Below are 6588 nucleotides of genomic sequence, written 5' to 3'. Positions count from 1 at the left end.
TTAAGTCATGTGGCAGCCAAGTCTATGGACTTTTAATGACAGCTATTATTATCAACATGACAAGACCCAGGCAATTTGTTTTCATAAGAAAAATAATAATTTTATAAATTATATACGTCATAGATGACTGACACCATTATAGGGTCTAGCAAACATTTGTAGCTTTAGCAGACCACATAATCACATAACCTGTCCACTGTATAGACCAGTGTTTCCCAAACCTTTCAGCTCGAGATAAAAAAGAGAAAGTAGACGTTTGCCAGCGACCCAAACTAGTGAAAATAGGAGATCTACAAGCACACAACACACCGCTTCGCAAGGTGCATCTACAAGGTGTTGCGGCCTTGTAGATCAGCTATTTTCACTACTTTTTATTTTATTTTTTATTTTATTATACAACATTTCTTAGATGTTTGTTTAAAAAATATAAAACATAAAAATAAAAATAAATGTTAAAAAAGAATATAGAAATATATACAGTATAAAAGCTATTTTTTAAATGTAGAAAAAATAAATGGTATTTTCTTTTACGTGAGGAGTCGTGAAACTGGCAAAGCAGCCAAGTCTTTGGACTTTGTTTAGGGTAAAGTGATGTCATTTCATCAAAATCACAGACATGAGAACATCATCATGACCCCAAAAATGTTTTTTTTTTACTTAAAGGACCACTTCACCACTTTTCAACCTATCTTCATATAATAGGTCCTCACTAATAATGATAAAATGGCACGATTTCTTTCTACTAGTCTGTGTTTCATAGGAGGGCTGTGGGCAGTTTAGAAACCGTCGTCCAGTGACATCATAATTAGGCAGATATCTTTTTAAACAAGATTTATTTTCCATTTCTTTTTTAGATTTTCATTATCGTGAGAACGATGGCTTCCATTTTCGCATTGCAACTTTTCTGAACTAGAAAGCCTGTAGTTTCTATTAGCTTGTATTCCCATCGATGATGTCACTGGAAGACGGTTTCTCAACTGCCCACAGCCCTCCTATGAGACACAGAGTAGAAAAAATTGCACCATTTCTTCATGATTATTAGTGAGTAAGATAGGTTGAAAAGTGGTGAAGTGGTCCTTTAAGTAAAAGTATTCTTTTTGTGTGGCTTGTCTTTTGTTTATTTTTCAGTATGCATCGTTTAAAAAAAAAAAGAGATTGAGAAAACGATGTGAATGATAATGTGTACATTATCACAAAAGTATTAATACTACGGTAGAAATAAGGTAGAAATACATAAATGTATCTAGAAATCTTTTGAAAATAGCAGATCTACAAACTCGATTGGCTATTTTCAAATAGCCAAAGTATATAGCCTAGTACTGAAGTGGTTAATGTATGTTTTGAAATAATAATCCAAATCTGCAAAGTACCGTATCTAGTAACTATGTTTTTTCTTTTCTAATGTTGCAGAAACATTATACAGTTTTAGCAGATGCTCTTATACCCAGAGAGCGACAAATGCGAGATTAGAGTAAGCAGTAAACCTGAAAAATAAATGTTTATAATGTTATAAATAAATATTTTTCATACTCATACCTGTAAATTTGTAAACTTAACTGCTGTGCTGTGCTGTGTATCTAAATCTGAAGGGCATAGAGATACGGGGTTAAGACACTCACCTCTGCAGACTCCCAGAAGCAGTGCCTCCTCTAGGCGTGGCTTGGCAGGGTGCTAACTGGATGCAACTGGCAGTGTTCATGGGTGGGAATCTGGCAGATTGTGTACTTTTACCTACTGGCGGACGGCGGCCTCCGTTCAGCAGGGAGGGTATCGTAAGGCACCCATCGACACCCTGGGCATTGTGTGAGAGACAACATTCGGCAAGTTTCCTTCAAGGTCAAAGAAAGCGTGAGAGAGAGAGACTGGCAGACTTTTCATCTCAGAAATAGGACCACATTTTGGATCTAAAGACACACACACACACACACACACACACACACACACACACACACACACACACACACACACACACACACACACTGAAGACTGTGCTGTGCGTTGCTTCACCTGGATGTCTGCACAGAGAACAGGATGTTCAGACACACCACTGGCCGGCTTAAAGATAGAGTGATGTTCTGTTTGTACTTGTAATGTGTATGCGTCTATGGAGACGCATACACATTACTCTAATTAGTCTAATAGACCCCCCCCCCCCCCAGGTGTGGTTAGAGAGTTTTCATGTGTGCATATACATGCACTCCCTTTTTGGTCTTCCTGAAAGCTGAAAGCCTTCGAGTCAAAAGGCCCAATCGAAAATACTCAGAGGCTACCATTTTTGTGACATCATAATCCTAACCCCTCCCCCATACAACACTGTGGGCGTGAGACTTAAGTTCAGGTGGGTGGTGTTAAGGTGAAAACCAAGTAGGCCTATACTTAATAAACTGGTGGGTGTTGCCACATAAAAACATAATTTTAACACTTTCTGTACACTTCTTCTCGCCAGTAATGGTGACTGACAATTTACTTACTGTATGCCAACATGTTTCAGCCAGGGCTAATCAATGTGTCCATACATGGACAAAATTAGTATGTGGCAACTTATTTTGTTCACTGTGCGATGAAAGCACTGACTGTATTGATCAAATCCAAGGAATAGAATTTGACCATGCTTCATTGATGTCGGTATACAGCCACTGGCAAGTCAGCTGCCAGTCCCCAGATTATTTTTTAATGAATGCAGAATTACTATCATTTTAAAATGTGTGGCACATCAGGAGTCCACTATTATACATTTAGCGCCATTAATAGGTCTGTGTCTGTCTCTGTTTCTGGTAATCTTCTCACCAGTAGACTGACAAGCTCTGGTGACTGACAATTCACTTAGTACTGTATGCCACCATGTGGGACAAATCTCTTACTACAGTTGTATCTCTTACTACAGTTGTAAATGTATTGATTTGGGGCTTAAAAATCACAACAAAAATCTGTTCAAACTCATATATTATTTATTACAATTAAATATTTTCTTATATTACAGAGGTCCATTTTAAACCATACAAATACTCTGTGCTATGAATAATATTTCCAAGATTTTCCCCAAACTCCATGCTAGTTTATGTACTAATTTCACACCTGGAACCAATGGTAAAGTATCATCTTTTGTACACCTGGGAATGAACAGAAATTGACGCTTCGATTCCCTTCTCACTCTTTTTGGTACAAACAATTCTTTGAAGTGATTCAAGATGAAACCAGCATCATTTCACAAAAAAAGAAAAGAATAAAAGGCATTTGGAACGTACAATAAAACAGAAAATACTTGTCCTTTTATCAATGGAAAAAAATAAACTTGGAATTGGGAAGAGGCACGAGGGGCCATGTAAGACATTGTAACTATCAAACATCTTAATTAAACATATGAGACCGTCGAACGATTCCTAAGGCAGATAGAAGTTCAGTGGTCAGGAACGCCTAAAGGGGTGTTTCAAACTGCAGAAATAAATCATACTAGTGCTAACTCCCCCGAACTAAACTGAAAGGTAGTGAACTAGACTCTCTCTGACTCTGCTATATTGTGCTGTGATTTACACCCCCATCATAGTTCAAAGAACTGTGGTGTCCGAAAATGGAAGCGTTATAAGCGTGATGGTTCTCACACTTTTTCCATGTCACAGACAAATGTATGCATTTGGCCGCGGATCCCCAACTAAATAGACTTTGTGCCAGGGACACCCATAATAAGAGATTTGTGTTAAAGAAATTGAAAATGTTTAAAAATTGTCCGATACTTTCAAGATTGTTACAAAATGTTCAAAGATAGATGTACAAGCTGAGCTTGTATTGATTGTGATGCCGTATTACTTTTGCTGGGGACCCACCCCACTTTGAGAACCACTGTTAAAGCATGTCAGAGTTTAGCTGGATTTAACTGATAATAACCTTTGGTTTCTTTCTTCAGAAGGCCAGGGCTTGAGTCAGCTCAACATTTTATAATTTAATACCGGTATGACCAAATTGAAAGAAAAGTATCCCATCTCTGTCATTTGTCCATACAGTAGATTGGATGCATGAGGCTTTTCTGAATTTTAATTACGAATCTTTTCTTTATTATTATTCCAATGCATAATAGTGCATTATTCCAATGCACCGTTCCAACAGTAAACTGAATGCGTGTCACCCAGGGAGGGAAGCAGAAAAAGTAGGCAGGTGCACTGCAAAATTCGGAGCTTCTGATAATTTAACTGTGTGTAACAATGGTACATTTACACACAGTAAATATTAACACTCAGGACTTGACAGAGTATGTTGGTATTTGAAGTCTGATTCAAACATTTTATAAAAAGTCTGAAATGAGCTGATCTAGGGTCACTTGCCATTTAGTTGATAAGAATGAGATGGGGGCGCCTGGTGGTGGGTGGTCAGTGAACCAAGATCAGCCGTTACACAAATATAGGCTACGATCTATAATCAAGCGGTTTCTAAATGAAAGGCTGGGAATGTTCAATAAGGCAGTAATAGCAAGAGCATGGGGCGACGATGTGGTTTAAATCAGTGTACAGTATAAAACTCACCAGTGTGCAGAGGCGGCAAGTCTTTATCATAGGAAAGAAAGTGAGGGAACAGAAAAAGGGGAATAAGAAGGAAATGGTTCAAAACGTAACTTATATACTTCGTCTTGCACGAACGTCCCTTTCATAAAAAATGACGTATTTCCAACTGAATAAGACCAGGTCTAATAACACCGTGGGTGGCTTCCCTGTGGATCTCTGACATCATGTTAATGGAGGTCACATAAGATGACCTCTGTCTTGCCCAAATAAGGAGGAACAGCAGATTGCAAATTCACAATAGTGTAAAATACTAATCGATTTACTTCCTCGGCCGACTGGCAGCATGCACAAGAAATGTGGCGTTGATCTGTCCAGTGGTTTGCAAAGATTAGCCGCGGAGAGACAAAGCCACACATACCTGGGCCGCTTCTAGACACCCTTATAGGTCTAGAAGAGGTCTTCTAGACACTGTAAAAAAGGGTTAACGTGGTTCACTTTCTATAGGAAATATGTCATTCTTGTGGAGTGAAAGGGTCATGCAGTGAAGTATAATATGCCTTAATCCGAGGGACATTTTGGTCCGACATATTGGTGTCTCTGTTAGTAATCAGACCTAATTCATATTATGTTTTTTGTTTTTCTCAAGAGACGGGACATAATTGGCTCCATTGTGCAAGACAAGCTCACTCAATCACAGAAAAATACAAGGGTGGATTTCAAAGACTATTGCAAGCGACACACATCTTAGTTGCTTCATCTTAAGGACAGTGCAGCTAGGGAGAGGCAAAAATCTTCTAATCAGGAATGAACTTTGTTCTTCTAAAACTCTATACCTCTTTATAATTATATATTTGAAAATAAATAATATGTTTTCAATACAGAAATAAATACATTTCTTTTAGAAACAGGAATGAATCATCACATAATTATCTAAATGCTACAGTGAATACATTTCTGATCATCTCATCCATGAACAAATTAAAAATATGTGAGCAATTGATACCATCTGCCATGAAGAGAGACTCATCCTGATATATAAATGCAAAATATACAGTCGGCTGACACGGAGATCAAATCACACTTGGCCAACATCTAGGATATAAAAACAAGATATTTCTAGCATTGGGGCAATACAATTACCTTCCTGTCTGACTTGACATGAAATCACACAAATCTGCTTGAATTGTGCTCTTTGCTGAAGTAGCAGCGTGCAAAAAAAAGACAAAAGAATATATGAAATGAAGGTGTAATGTTATGAAAAATGATCTATTATTTGATCTCTTTCAGAAGTTTAGTGTTGAAGCGTATTTAGGCAGAACACAACTCAGCTTTGCCGCTGTCTCCTTTTGTACAACAAGGGTCAATAGATGGGTGTCTAAAACCAGCCCGCTGTTGAGGCAAGTCCTCTCCATAACTTTGCTCAGACTACATCATTTTTGCTAACAGACTTTTGCTTATGCATGTTGACAAAACGGCAAGAAATGAAGACTTAACAGTGCATCTTTTCTATGAAGCCTATAAGTTTACATACCCTCACACGATGCCTGTGTGAGTGCCGCATATGACAAATATGATTATGATGTCCTTATCCACTAAGCAATATCAATTTCATCTTGCTTTACTTTCAACACTATCTCACGTTGTTACTCTTCCATCCACTGTAAGTGAAGGGGTACATCTCAAATATCTTTAGCCAGGGTATTTCATTGAGATAGTTTACATATCTCCTGTCTCTTCAACATCTATCAAGTATCATATAAGATAAGACCTACGGCAGCATTTCTACAGCAGATTACAGTCTATGTTCTTCACAGAGACAACTCATACCAAGGCGACCATGTATGACAGGGACCATTTACATTGCCATAATATTCTCCTAAGTATTGATTAGCCCATTTCTCATAGTTTCCTAATGTGAAAAGAGCTCGTTTCTCAAGTCTTCTGGTTCAATGAGCCACAGGGGACTTGTATCTCTGTGCGACAGCAATTCCAGTGCGCCTCTCCTCTGGTGGTGGACGGCAACACACAGCTAGCAAAATGTTATGGAACATGATGAAACTCAATAAACCATAATAGCATTATCTCATGTCCGATA

At 38.1% G+C, this 6588-nt stretch overlaps 1 protein-coding gene across 3 annotated transcripts in view; it reads right to left on the bottom strand.

Annotated features, from left to right (window-relative positions):
* Window positions 1-2930: 2930 nt before the first annotated feature.
* The window catches only part of bahd1 (bromo adjacent homology domain containing 1), a 33439-nt gene continuing 29781 nt past the window's right edge, over window positions 2931-6588 (bottom strand). For all 3 annotated transcript variants that reach the window (XM_083792660.1, XM_083792662.1, XM_083792661.1), the window contains exon 7: window positions 2931-6588. This exon is cut by the window's right edge and continues 223 nt beyond it. The gene's annotated coding sequence lies outside the window, so the exon portion shown is untranslated.

Source organism: Protomyctophum parallelum, assembly GCF_964188405.1.
Source record: "Protomyctophum parallelum genome assembly, chromosome: 20".
In the NCBI taxonomy this organism is placed as follows: Eukaryota; Metazoa; Chordata; class Actinopteri; order Myctophiformes; family Myctophidae; genus Protomyctophum; species Protomyctophum parallelum.
This window is presented reverse-complemented; position numbering and strand designations above follow the sequence as displayed.